The sequence below is a fragment of the Meleagris gallopavo genome, chromosome 1 (assembly GCF_905368555.1).
Source record: "Meleagris gallopavo chromosome 1, MGAL_WU_HG_1.1, whole genome shotgun sequence".
In the NCBI taxonomy this organism is placed as follows: domain Eukaryota; kingdom Metazoa; phylum Chordata; class Aves; order Galliformes; family Phasianidae; genus Meleagris; species Meleagris gallopavo.
In genome coordinates this window covers 118,608,863-118,623,319 of record NC_139404.1, presented here as the reverse complement: position 1 = coordinate 118,623,319, position 14,457 = coordinate 118,608,863, and the positions used below count along the sequence as shown (strand labels likewise).

At 43.2% G+C, this 14,457-nt stretch overlaps 1 protein-coding gene across 8 annotated transcripts in view; it reads left to right on the top strand.

The window, feature by feature from the left end:
• Window positions 1–1,511: 1,511 nt before the first annotated feature.
• The window catches only part of CDKL5 (cyclin dependent kinase like 5), a 127,260-nt gene continuing 114,314 nt past the window's right edge, over window positions 1,512–14,457 (top strand). For 4 of the 8 annotated variants that reach the window (XM_085211365.1, XM_085211357.1, XM_085211376.1 and 1 more), the window contains exon 1: window positions 1,512–1,647. The gene's annotated coding sequence lies outside the window, so the exon portion shown is untranslated. Of the gene's footprint in view, window positions 1,648–1,752; window positions 1,887–14,457 lie in introns of those variants that run through there. The other 4 variants (XM_085211346.1, XM_085211344.1, XM_085211345.1 and 1 more) reach the window with 3 other exon arrangements.

The window sequence follows — 14,457 nt, the reverse complement described above, 5'->3', positions numbered from 1 at the left end:
TGGAGGTCTTTTCCAATCTTAATGATTCTGATTCTGTGATTCTATTCTGTCTTGGAATCAGTACAGGCAGAAGGGACTAACTGAGGACTGCAAAAGCCATTGACGGTATGTGGAGTACAAACACTGGTAGCACATTTACCACTCTTCGGACTACAGCATCACATCTCTACTTAAATTCCCTTCAAGTTATTCTTCCAGCTAAGGATGACGTGATACACTCCTGACACAGTACCGTGGGAAGTTCTAACCATAAACTGGGAATTTTGGCAGACTTGTGAGCATGTGTTTCAGACGATCGGTTTGACTGCCTGCCATGAACCACGAATCATCTCTTTAGGAGGCTACAGCAGGGCTTCTCCTGAATAACAAATCTCTGAGGCTTTGACAAGGAGGCCTGGTGGGAGATTTGGAAAATCCAATAGATGGTTCACGGGTCTGATGTCCCAGCTGACCACGTCTCAGGGATTCCTGTCACTGGACTTGTCCTCGCTGGGTTCCACTGAGCGCCCACCTAGCTGGGAGTCATCAGGTGCACTCCTGAACACCTCTGCCCATGGAGCTGCACCTGGAGGAGATGCCATAGAATCCTAGAATCATTAAGGTTGGAAAAGACCTATAAAATCATCTCATCCAACCATCAGTCCATCACCACCATGCCCACTAACCACGTCCTTCATGCCCTCTGGCACTCCATGCTGTGGGCTGATGCTCTAAGAGCAGAGGTGATGGCATTCACTTCAGAACCTCATCCCAACCCAAAGCACCTCACCACCCAATTCTGGCGATGCGCTCTGTGTGGGGTGCAGATGAAGAACCTGCTCTTTAAGGACCACAGTGCCCTAAACTTGGTGGCTGTGCCAGTGTGGATGTTTTTGAGGTTTGTATCCTCATAGAGATGCTATGGGAAGTGCTGGGCTGGCCATCTGCAACCAATGGCACATTGCAGACTCCACAGGGTTTTCTCATTTAAACAACCATTGTAGCACCCTGGGAAAATGGGAGCTGGGATGGAGCATCCATTACAGTAGAGCTGCACCGTGCTGTGATGCATCTGACGCTCAGTGCATCCGGAAGCAGCTTTATTTTTTACCCACGTTTTTAATTCCCGTGAGCAGAGCAGGAAGCACAGCACCGCAGGCTCCAGCAGCACAATCTGCAAGCCCAAATTACAGCTTTGTGAGTGCGGGAGACATTTCCATCCTCCTAATGGCTGAGCCGAGAGGGAAAAAGGGGAGGGGAACAAAAAACGCCCATCTATGAGGCGAAAACTCCCGAACGAGGAGCCCCGGGCACAGACCCGCGGCACCAACCTCGGCCCGCAGCGGGGCCTCTCCCGGCCACCGCCCTCAGCGGCCCCACCCGCAGCCCCGCGCCCGTTGCTCGGCAGCTGCGAGCCAACCGAGCCTGCCGGGAAGGCGGAGGGGCAGCACCACGGATAGCTCCTATTGGTCGAAGGAGGTGAGGGCGGAGCTCGAGGACGGTTGTCTTCTTCGCTATTGGTGGAGAGAGCCGTCAGTGTGGGAAGGGGGCGGAGCCTCGCGGCTAGCGGGGCCGCGTTGAACGCCGCGTTAAGGCGGGGGAACGGAACGAGGGGGCGGCGGCGGTCGAGGGTAAGCGCGCCGCCGGCTGCGAGGAGAGCGGCGCGAGGTAGGGAGCGGTGCGGGGGCCGTCCTCACCTGTCACCGGGCGCTCACCCCTCCCTTCTCGCGGCCGCCGGGCTCCGGCTGTTGGCGCGGTCCCTCGCGGTAGCGGCCGGGCTGGGGCTGCGCTTTCGTCTGAGGTGATCCTGCAGGGATCCTCGTCCGAGGGAGGGCGGGAGGCAGGCAGGCTGCGCGCGGTGCCCCCGGCTGTGCGCCGCCGCGCGGACGGATGCCGGCTGCCCTCAGGTAGGTGGGCGGGGGGCGGAGAGGGCAGACCCCGGGAAGGCCGCCTCTGGGCTCGGGGGCTCCCCGCCGCCGTCGCTGCGGCAGGCGGCACCCCGGAGTGGCGCCGCGTGAGGGGGGAGCGGCGGGGCTGCGGCTGGGGGCTGCGGCTGGGGGCTGCCTCCGTGCGCGGGGCGGGGAGAGGTGCGCGGGCAGAGCCGTACGACTCGTCACTTCGGCTGTGGGAGGACGCGAAGCCGAGGAGGGTTGGGAAATCCGTTGGTGTGCGGAGAGGTTATCGCGAGCGGTCTCGAGGTGCTGCGGTGCTGCGGGAGGGAAGTTGTGAGCGGTGCCCTGTTGGTCGCCGCGCTGCCGAGGGATGCTGAGAGCCCCCGGCTCCCGCTGTCACCGGCTGCACGCCGCCCCGCCTGACGGCGCTGCTTTGGCGAGCGCGATTCCCGCTCCCCACAGCGTTTTGCCCTCCGTGAGGGTGTGGAACTATCATTTTTCCCTCGTCGCGTTTCAGCCTAAGGGCGTCGAATTCATCCTTTCGCATAGTTTTCTGTGTTTGCCTAAAACAACGGCAATGTTCTTGGTGCGTGCGTTTTCTTGCTGAGCTGCAGTTTAAAAAAAAAAAAAAAAAAAAGACAAGCGTTTAATAAAATCTACCTGCTTGGAGTAGGAGAAAGCGCCATTTTAACAGGTGGGCTGGGTGATAGGAGTATGAGCTTTTCCCATTGTATGGACTTAAACGCTACCTCGAGTTGTGTGGGTGTGCAGGATTTCTCTCATTTTGCTCATTTGGCAATCTCCTCTCTTTGTACTTGCGGTGAGATTCTGCTGTTCTACGCCTGTAGAGGCTTTTGAATGGAGTGGCTCAGCCTTATTTGTCAGCATCTACCTAAAGCTGCAACGTTTGAGGGGGTTAAATCACAACTGCATGGGAGAGCTCATTGCCATATTTAGCCCTTGAGATCTTTCTGTTATGCAGCAAAGTGGTGTTATATGTGACAGTGGCTGAAAAGAGCAGCGAGGAAGGGAGAATGTAAAGCAGTGGCCATTGAGAGCTGCAGGGCACGAGTGCTACACCAGTGAGTTGGAACTAGAGCTTCCGATTAATGTCAGCTGGTGCCGAGACCTGCAGCTAGCAATATTAAAAAATACACATTAAAAAAAAAATCCAAAAACACAGTATTACATCTGATTTCAGATGTCATTGAATGTTGACAACCTTAGTGACTCTGAGATATGATCCAGATTTTTTTTTTTTTTTTCAGTTGTTTCAGTGTCCAAGCAATTTGGTTTGATTCATTTTGTCTGACTTCACGGTGAGAGTTGTAACAAACCTGTTGTTAACCCTGTTGTCAGTGGCTTGGTTTTCAAACCTTGAAGTGTTTAAACAAAGAAATCAAATTCTATTTTAACGACCTTCCAGTAGGTCCTTCCAGTTTATTCGAAAACATTGGGGAGAAAATATACTTTGAGATTCAAATGTAGGAATGTTTACTGTAGCTCTATTCCTAACAAAGCCCTGGAGTATTTCATAAGATTTTCTTGTTAGTGAAGTAGCTGCAGGAAAGCATTTGAAATTGCACTGAATGGCAGCTGAGGATCGTGCAATCTTTTGCATATTTATACAAAGCTTGTCTGTTGCAAACCTATTGGAGCTCCGTTGTAGTTCGGTGGTAGCACTAGTGAGGTCTGACACCAGCAGTGTCTGTTCCTGTACGTGGGGCAGGATGGGTGAGTAGGGGATGAGCGAAGGCTGCAAATGGAGGGTAGAACAAAGGAATAATTCCTATATGTAGAAAACACTCTTTCTCTGAATACATAATGAAAAGCCAGTTCACTTCTATGATAAAAGCAGCTATTTATAATGCTGACTATATATGGACACTCTTGCAGGCTGTTGGCGTGTAAGAATTAACATTCTTTCTGGAACCACAGCACTCTTCCATGGGAAAAGGAAGGAAAAACCTACAGTCTTCCTAGGTATTAAACTGGACACACTGCAAGTTCTTGTTGATGAGGATTTGTTTGAGCATCGTGCTTACTCTGAGCAGAGCACAAATGTGGGTCTGCTCTTACAGTGCATTGACACGGAAGATGAGCGAAGATGTTGTGAACTGAACGCTCTCCATGCGAGCAGCACTGGGATGGCGTGCATTTCTCAGAGCTGCTATTTGAGAATTGAAAAGAATCTTAGCACTGCCCATGAGCTAAACCTAGCGACTCTGAATATTTAGCTTATTATTCACATCAGTGATTTGCTATCACTAAGGAATGTAGGTAATGTAATGAAGATAGGAGTTGAATCCCTGTTTCCAAATTCTGTATTCTAACTATAAGGTCACTTCTTTTTTCCTCACTCACTTGTTTGTTTTATCAGGCAGTTGAGGAGTTGTTCCTCAGTGTTGAGGTGGAAAGAGGTTTCCTTGTGAGTAACTGGATCACTTTCTGCATCAGAAGCAGTAAGAATTAATTTCTTGATATAAATGAAAGTGAGCATTAAAACAATATGTAAGTGAACGGAGGAAATCATTGTTGGAAAGTCAGCCCTCATGTTGAGCCTGCCTGGTTTCATCATAATATTAAATCTTGATGGAACTCATGAATGTTCACAATGCTGGTGTATCCATCTCGTAAACCTAAAATCACTTGTTTAGAATGCAGTATTAATACATTTCTTTGTCACTGTATTAAATAAAATATTCTAGCATAGCAGAAATGATTGTTAAATATCTTGATGTTACTGTGAAAGATGGAAAAAAATAAAAAATTAAATTTTAATTTAAAAAAATTGTGTGAATACACACACACACACACACACACACACACACACACACACAGTGTATATTTAACACGCAGATGTTTTTTGTGCGTTTTCTGACACAACCACGAGGGTCCTGTAGGAATTTAGCCTGTGGAGAACTTCCATGCCTGTTTTCTTTAGGCAAAATAACTCTGAAAAAACAACTTGTCCATCAGGGCTTTCAAGTTAGAGCTGTGCTTCTGTGTTCGTGCAGGGACTGATGCTTAAGTTATGTGTTGTTGCTGTGGAGTTAAAACAGCCTGTTGCTTCAGTCTTTCATTTCTTCTTAAAACAAAGAAAGTGTGTATGGAATGTGATGATTATCTGCAGTGCTTATTTGTGACCCTGAAGACTTTAGGTTTTTAGAAGATTTCTTTCTAGAATTACTGCAATTAGATTTATTTTCCTAACGTTACCTCAGAAGAGATGTTAGTGTGTTCTAGCTTGGCTTCAGACTTGGAATTCAAGTGTGAGCTGCCTGAGCCTTCTTGAAATGTAACCCTTCAGCCAGTGTGTTTTCAACTGTAGCATAGCTTTATGCTGATGTTTATTTCAGGGGAAAAAAGGATGGCATTCATAAAAAATAGTTGCTTGGCAACATTTAAAATAAACAAATGAAAACCCCACCAAACTTACCCTCTGAAAAAACAGAATGTGAATCAGTTCTGAACTGAACCGTGGTTGTGCCAGCCACACAAAGCTCCATTATTCTGGTGAGTTGTATCGCTGTCTCTGTTAATCTTCTCTTACAGATGACTATAGAAATACAGATGTGAATGGTAACACCCTGCTTCAAGCAACTGAAGGAAAAGGGAGGATGTGGCTGTAAGGTTCAGTGGAACCAAATATCAGTTCAGAGAACCAGAATACAAAAAAACTTCTTGGAGCTCGAATATGAACAATTTTTTTTTCACTTCTGTTCTTCATAAGTGGATATCAGTGCTTAGGTGCCTGCGGCATTGTAGGCACTCTGCATTCCTAGAGAATTCAGATAAGCTGATGGCAATGTTTTTCTGTAGTAGAGAATTCTTACTTAGCTTGGTTCATTTGAACTGTGTTTTCTTTCATCTCCCCATCTAACAGCCCTTACGTTTGAGTGGCAACGTTTGGCTTTCAAACTCACAGAAGTTGTTTCTGTGATCTTGAAATTGATTTATTTTTTTTCCCCCCTAAGTTTCTAGCAGGCTGATAATAATCTAGGGTAACCATCTGGCACAGGATCACCTGCATTTCTGCAGAGCCCTTGATTCACTTGGAGTGAGCTCAGCGCTTATGAAGACAACAGCAGCTACTCAGCTGTGGGGTTCCCTATGTGTGGAGTAGGAAATAATTGCTGGAGTGCCCCCTCTCTGCATTGCTTCGTGGCCTCGCCCTTCTCTGACCTCAGGAGGGCTGATTGTTCTGTTTGGCATTGCTGTGGTAGGCTGGGCAACACTTCACCTTCTTAATGTCAACCCAGTTAAGAGCCACAAAGGTAACTGCTAACTAGGAGCTTTGTAAGCCTGGTATTTGCAAGTGGAGCTTTATGCTCCAATATTTTATCTTTGGAACAAAATTTTGAGTTAAACGTGAGATATTTCTGCCTGTGAGTTCCCTGTTTATTGCTGCATTTCCTAACCTAAAAAAGAGCTTTATTCTCGATGAGAATGACATCTCACAAACTGCTGCATTTGCCCATGTGTGCCTCAGCCCTGTGCTGGTATCAGTGCAGCAGAATGCCCTGCTATGCCTGAACGTCGTAGACTCCCAGTGTGTGCGTTCTTTTTTTTTCTCTTCTCCCTTTTCTTGTGGATTTTTCCAAGATGTTGGTAAAGAGGAAGCAGTGTGCCGGTGTGAGTCCTGGAGTGGGTAAGTCTCAGCAGCTTGCTGAAGGAATTTGAATACTGCTCTGTGCCAGCTCTTACAACCAATGTGTCTGGTGAGAATATTTAGGGTAGTGTAGCATGTCATGTTAATTGCAAGTTCATCACAGCAATCTTCCCTGAGTAAATGTAATGTAGTTTGTTCAGCAACTTCTAAAGTCTGATTGTTTTATAGAGGCCATGGGATTTTCTATACACTATATTCTCAGCTATTATCTGAAAATGTAATAGCAAAGTCGAACTGCCTAGAAGATGAGGATTTGACAAAGTCAACTCTTCTTTGAAGCCCTTGTCAGAGCCATTACGTTCATTCTAAATTCCTGCTAACCTGCTGCACTCAGTAGAAACTAGATAGTAGCTGAAAACAAATTCCAATACAAGTTTCCTCTTCTGTTTTTTATTGTTAACACTTGGCAGCATTTTGTTTATTCCCAGTGGTTATTTGAGCCCTTTCTCTGAATATTTGTGCACCTGTCATAGGTTAAGCATATGCTCAGCTTCGCTGATATTGCTGGGTTGGGGCAGCTGTATGACTCCAGTTACAGGTGAAGTGATCTTGGGCCTGTCAATATGCACAACATCTCATATAGCAGACAGATGTTTTTAATCTTGCATATTAATTGATATTTCAAACAGGTGTTTTTTATACAAGTTGGCAGACGTGCTGGCAGCTCTCAAGTATGTTCTGTATTGTTAGAATATACTCTGTGAATGTAGGGGATGGCTACACATTTGTGACATAACTTGCTTTTTATGTTAGTTATCAAGTGCAATAATAGTAAGTTTAATTTATGTAGAATACTCCTCATTCCAAAGTTAAAATGTTGACTAATCGAGAAGTAAGCAATTGTCATAGCAGTCAGAGTAGGCGATAACAATGAGATGTGAATCTGAGAATGTAGACTTGTTTTTAGTGTTATCCTTCTTGATTGCAGGATGGGTGTTGACTGAAGTGATGGTGCACCTTCTAGCAAATATTCATAGAATCACAGAATGGCCTGAGTTGAACAGGACCACAATGATCATCCAGCTTCAACCCCCCTGCTATGTGCAGGGTCATCAACCATCGGATCAGGCTGCCCAGAGCCACATCCAGCCTTGTGGGACATCCACAACCTCCTTGGGCAACCTGTTCCAGTGTGTCACCACCCTCTGTGTGGAAAAACTTCCTCCTGATATCTAACCTAAACCTCCCCTGTCTCAGTTTAAGACCATTCTCCCTTGTCCTATCACTATCCACCCTCGTAAACAGCTGTACCCCTCCTGTTTATAAGCTCCCTTCAAGTATTGAAAGGCCAAAATGAGCTCTCCCCAGAGCCTTCTCTTCTCCAAGACAAGAATTGAATAAAACAAATAATAATAATAATAATAATAATAATAATAATTAAAAAATTGAATTAAACCTCCCCCCAACCATTTGCAACCGTTTTAAATCTGATTGCTCTGTATGTTTTGAGGTGAGAATTGACACCAAGTTATAAGAAGCCAATTTCATGCTTTTTCAGCTGATTGTTGGTTAGGAGAATGGTATTCCTGGTGGCTTACTCTGTTCTTTTGGCAATACTTTCTGTGCTGCAAGATGCTTCTCCTTCAAGACCTCTCTAATTGTGCCTGCACAGAGAGTTCCCTTTGGAAGGGAACTCAGAGGGCTGTCCAGTTAGACCTGCTCAAAGTGGTGTTTTCTCTTTAAAAAAAAATAATAAATAAAAGTGTGTGTGTATATACACACACACACACACACACACACACACACACATATATACGTATTTTTATTTATATATATTTTTATATATTTTTATATATTATTTATATTTATTTATATATATTTATATATATATTTTATTTATATATATATTCCTGAGATATTACTAGGATGAAGTGGTGTGATATTTAGATTTTCTTCTCTCTTTATGACATTTCTTTTTTTCTTTCACTGTACTCTCCTTGCTTTAATGGCACTGCTGTGCTATCTTCTTTAGAGCGCTTGAAGGGAGAATTTCAGCCCAAAATAAGCAATGGTGTTGGGTGTAAGCATTTTATCTTTCTTTTTTTGCGAGTTGGATTCCAGTCTCCTATTTTTTACTCCCATGCTGTTAATCTGTAGTGTTCACAAAATTGTCACTGCTTGTTTACTTAACCTCTGCAAACGTCTTTCCAGCCTTTTTGGAAGACGAGGCTGGAGCTGACAGTTGCTTTAGCGGAGTCTGTTGTGGTAGAACAAGGAGAAGTAGTTCCAAACTAAAAGGGGGAGAAATGTAGACTCAATGTAAGGAAGAAGTTTTTTATGGTAAGGGTGGTGAAGCAGTGGCACAGGTTGCCCAGAGAGGTAGGTGGTGGTGGGTGTCCTGTCCCTGGGAACGTGCAAGGTCAGGCTGGATGGGGCTGTGAGCATCTGATGTGGCTGTAGGTGTCCCCGTTCACTGTGGGGGAGTTGGTCCAGATGGTCTTTAAGGGTCCCTTCTAGCTCAAACCATTCCATGCTGTATTCCCCATTCCAGAATGCTGTTATCTACCTACATCTTTAAGCCTTAAAAAAAGAAAGAGAAGCCGCAAAAGAAAAAAACACCACTGAACAAACCTGTCACCAGAACTAATCCTAGTATGAAAACACCTACACTGAGTCTATGCTCACTTGAGAAGTTTCATACTTTAAAAACTTGAGCCTACCTTATGGACCTTTTCACACGTTCCTGATCCATCTGCTTATCTAGCAGAGCTTCTCCTCCATCTCTTCACACAGTCCTATGCTGCTGAAATGCAAACCGCCTTTGCAGTTCCTTTAATGGGTAGTAGTCTTTCTACTGTGCCTTTTCTCTGTTTGTTTCAACACAAGATTTGAAGTTTTTTCCTTTCTCTTTTACTGTTGGCATTATTAGTACAAAGGATGTTTTAAATTACATGCCACTATAATGTTTTTAAGCAGACATTATTTTTCTACTTAACTGTGAAATCTTGTTTGGGTACAGCTTGTGTTCCAAGACAGTTATTTATGGAGCACGATAACCGTACATCGTGATGTACAGTCAGTGCAGCATTGATCTGGCAAGCCTATAGACTGAAGCTACTAATTTATGGGGTATTGCCTTTTATAAAATGGAAAACCTTGAAGAGGGAAGCGGCCAGTGCTGATGGAGTGCTCGGTGGAACAGGTAGGACTTGGAAGTCTTAATTTGGTTTGAGAGGAGCATCTTATGCAATCGCTCCATCTGTCCATCCATCTGTCCACCAGCTCGTCCTCCCACCCTGCCGGTAACTTCTGAACCACTTGGTCAGTTTTCGGGAGAGGGGCAGTGTTCTCCTGCTCTGCTGAGCCATGCAGGTCTGATGGGAAGAGGCAGGTGGTTAGAGATGGGACAAGAAATGGGAATCACTGCGTGGGTGGGACTGTGTGGGTCTGCAGTCAGATTCTAGTACCGTGTCCATATATTACTTGCTGCTTTTTGCCAAACTGTGGGGCAAGGTGAAGGTAGTAAGGAAAGCGGAAACGATGTGAAGCTGATAATAATTTGGGGATGTTATTCTAGGAAGCAAGGAAGGGTATGCTCGTGGGTGGATGTGGGACTAAGAGCTGTGGAAGATGTGTTTGACATCGCCTGATGTAGCTTCTGCAGGAGCGTAATGTAAGTCTGTAGAGTTTCTGATGTTTAAAGGAACTGTGAGAAGGGTGCTCAGTTCAGATCTACCATGAAGAGCAGGAGTAAGGAGAGAACTGTAGGTGGAACGTGGGTAAGAGATGATACATATTTCTGTCCCTGGTTTTGTAGGGTATGAACTTGATGCAAGTAGAAGAGTGGCAGCCAAGCACGAGGAATTACAAACTTAGAACCTCATATGTAGAACAGGGGTGGGTAAGAGAGGTCCTATAGCACAGCAACATAAGTTGGAATCACTGAACTATTTCTTGAGAAACCTGGAGGGCTGAAATGGCACGTACAGACACCCAATTGGTTGCTCGATTTTCTTTAGAAACTATTTTTAATACAGTTATAAATAAAAACAAATTTCAGTGTGAAGATGCCAGCATGGGATGCACACAGTAATAATAACAAAGCAGTATTTTCAGAAGGCGAACCTTGCCTTTATTTTCCTAATCAAATAGCTGTTCCTATTGTTGGGAGCTCATTTAAAGTTTCACTGATTCTGTACGTATTGATGTTTTAATTGCCTGAAGCTCTGTGAATGAAAAGCATATTTGAGAAATGTGACCTTACTTCCCTTACTTCTGTCAACATAGTTGGTTTTTAGTTGCTTCTGCTGGCTTAAATTGTGACTCATGGGGGGGAAAAAAAACCTGCATGTATACTTGTAATTAATTTATTTGAAATTCAGGATTGCTTTATCTATAAGTTCAGAGACTGAGAGATGTTTGGTATCTTTTTTGTGGTTGTTTTTCTTGTGGAGTGAATAAAATTCATTTATACAAATCATTCCAAAATAACAGTGACTAAAATTGTGTTGCAAGCATGTCTGGGTGAGGGGAGATAGGAAAGTATTTGTATTAAGGCCAAAGTCTACTCGACTTTGATTGTACAAAGTACTGAACAACCCTGGGAGATCGGGAAGCCTATCCTGTATTTTTCCACGCCAGTAAAATGGGTGACCTTTTGTGTGACTGTTCCAGTTATATTCACTTAAAATAACGTTTGAGCTATTGTTGGGTGTTTTCAATGAAAATGAAATGGCAGACCAGGCTCCTTAACTTGCTCTTCTTCAAAGAAATTAGCAAAAAGGAACCGCGCTGTCCTTTTAAATAATTGGACTACATGGAGCTCCAAAGCTAGTGGAAAAAGATGGTTCAACTACAAAAAAAAAAAGAATAAATGATTTCACTGAACATATTTTCCAACTTTAACATCAACAATTGTGTAATTTTTAAAATGACAGCTCTTAAAAACACTTTGAAAGATTCCGATTTTTGCAGAACTATGAGAACGGTAGCTGTAGTTTTTCACTTTGTGACTGTCAGCCTTTTTTTAAAGAGTTTTCTGATGGTGCTTGGGATTCAATAGCATTTTTTGCTTGCTTCCTGGTTCTGATCATTTGATTGATTGGTGACCTCTCCTTGCCTTGTGAAGGACAGCATAGCTACAGAAGAAGCCCCCTCTAAAAAGCACAGAGTTTTGCTGCGCCCTGTGCACCGTTATCACCCACTCAACATCTGTAGAGGTCACCAGATGTGAGGAATGACTTGCACTATAAAGGTGGATGGTGTAGGGTGTGTAATGATTGAAAATAATGAATGTAGGTTTGTACTGTAAAATCACTGGGTAGAGGGAGTGTAATGGGACTCGCATCCTAACTGGTGCCTGTGGAAGTAGCTATACAAATTTGTGGAGTTCATGCTGTACCTGTAAATTACCAAATATAAGCAATAGAAAATTGATGAGTATAACCAGTAAAAGAGACAGTGGTATTTTTCCTGACCCTAACATTCAAAATATGCTGCTGAGAATTGGATAGTGGAGGCTGTGTTACAGGAGTGGAATGGAAGCGGAGACAAAAATGGCCTCTTCTTGCTGGGTGTGCTTACAGGTGTGCACTGGATCCTATGGAAGAACCCATGCCTCGTGCTCAAGGCTTCTCAACCACATAGTCCAGCACACAGTTGTGGTTGCTGCTGGGCAAGGGTCTCCTCTCCTGCTGGACGTGAAGCTGCCTGAGCTTGCTGTAAGACCCACGTATTGGATTATGTGTGCTCAGCAGTACCTGTGCCACTCTGCCAATGTGTGAGAGGATGCATCATAAAGGTTTTAACTAGGGAGGTACAGACTGAATTTAATGTTCAGCGTGTGGGACTTGATGGCTCTGTATGTAGCACATATATTTGGGTGGTGTTAATTTATGAGCTCTCTTTCATCCTTTCCAGTCCACCTGTGAAGCTGAAGTAATTGGATTTTATTTAAAGCGAAATGATAGATGAACATGAAAATGGACCTCTGGAATCAATTACTTGTCTGAGATGGATAGTGAATTTTTTCTAACTTGCTTTTCCTTGTCTGATAGACTACCATTTTATTGGGGAACAGCAGGACAGATGAAAAGAAACGGATGGCTTTCATATTCTTATCGTATGGCAGACCAGTGGTAAAGATTCTTTGCCAAAACAAACAAAAAAAAAAACCCAACCAAAAAACATTTGAATGTGATGTGAATTGCTTAATGTCTGCCAGTGCCTCGTAGTTGTGTGGAACAGATTTTCATGATGATGCTACAGCAGAAGTGGCATCATAGTATGCTTTAACTTAGAAGCTAAATCCGGAAGAAAAATGTCAAAAGCTAAAACTTATTTTAATCTATAACATCAGTTGCATGCAAATGCTTTTGCCTAGATGTACTTTGCAAATGAAAGCAGAAATAATATCACTGTTAGTGCAGAACGTGATAATGTTTACGTTCTGTGATGCTAATGGCAGAACTGCAAACAATGCTGGGCAAATAAGAGTTCTAGGCTTGAGAATTTCCTCTAATACCTGCTTTAAGATGGAATATCAGAGTTGAAAACATACTGTAGTCTTAACATGAATTAAAATGTCCTTTAAAAAAATAGTTTAAAAAAATATATAGAAGTAGTCTCATTTAATTACAGCGCTTAATCCAGTTAGGCAATCTGAGGATTGTTTTGCTACTGTCTGCAGAATTAATGCTGGAAAATGCTGGATTTTAATACAAGAGTAAGTCTTTTCTGCCTTTCATATGGAATGTTTAAGAAACGGAAATGAAGGTATCATGGAAACAGCTCGTTTTCTCTCAGTTGTTTTCTGGGGAATTGAAAGCGCGTTTCAACAAAAGCCATATCTTATATGGGTGTTTCTGCTCTTTAAACAAAATGCATGAAGTGGAAAAAAAAAGATCCAAATGGTACATGGAATGCTACAGTATGAAAGGAGACTTTTAAAATCACTTTGAAGAATGTTTTCTGCTGCAGTGAGATCAATACCATGTAAAAAGGTGAAGAAGTTAGTTAAAAATAAGTCTTTTGTAAGGCTTTTGTAAGGCTTTATGTAATTAAATGAAGTGAATATTCTTTTTCAAACATTCTCCCTTAACAATATGGAGCAAAATGATCTATGTTGGGCTAGTCAGCTTTGTAGTTGTTATAAAGCTTCTTAATGAGTTAATAATAATTCCACCTGAGAAAAATAACGCTGCCGTTTCATTAACAGCTAAAACAAATCACTGGGGGAAAAAATGACTGAAGCTGGTATGGTGTGATTACATGACAGCAGCTGAGACAAAAGTCATTCTCCTAAAGGAGAAACACAAAATAAATTTGCAAATTGATTTCAAAATAGGCTGTCAGCAGTGAGCTGAGAGAATGCTGTGCCTGCACCGGTGCTGGTGTGATGGAGGGTACAGCTGTGATTAGCAGTGTTAGAAGAGTGGAATATGAACCCAGGTGACAACTGGACAAAGTTCCAAGCAGAGTAGGGCACTGTGCAGCCATTGACTAACCCTTATGCGGAGCTTCTGAAATACTGTCAACATGTCATACCTGAAATAAAATCAATGTTGTTCCATACATCCTTCTGGCCCAGGAAGTCGCCTCAGAACTGAAGGATTAGAGTCAAGAACTTGGTCCCTGAATAGCATGAACCAGATTGGTTAAATCAACAAGAAAATAAGGAAATTGCTGACTGCATTTGCCATCTGATAAAAGTTCTTATATCAGCACTGTTGAGAGCCCATTTTTACAAACAAGAAGTTTGAGGTTTTTGTTCAAAACTAGTTCTACAAAATTATATGCAGAACGATTATAGTATGTATTTTTAAATTGCCCTCATGCTTTTGTGGTGCTTGCTATGCACTGCTATATTACCTATAAGTGACTATAAGATATTGCTCAAAGATACTAAGCAGAGTAGAACTTCGAAGAGTGGAAAAATGGGTGTGTTTAAAATATCTGTGTGGTATCAGAATTTGT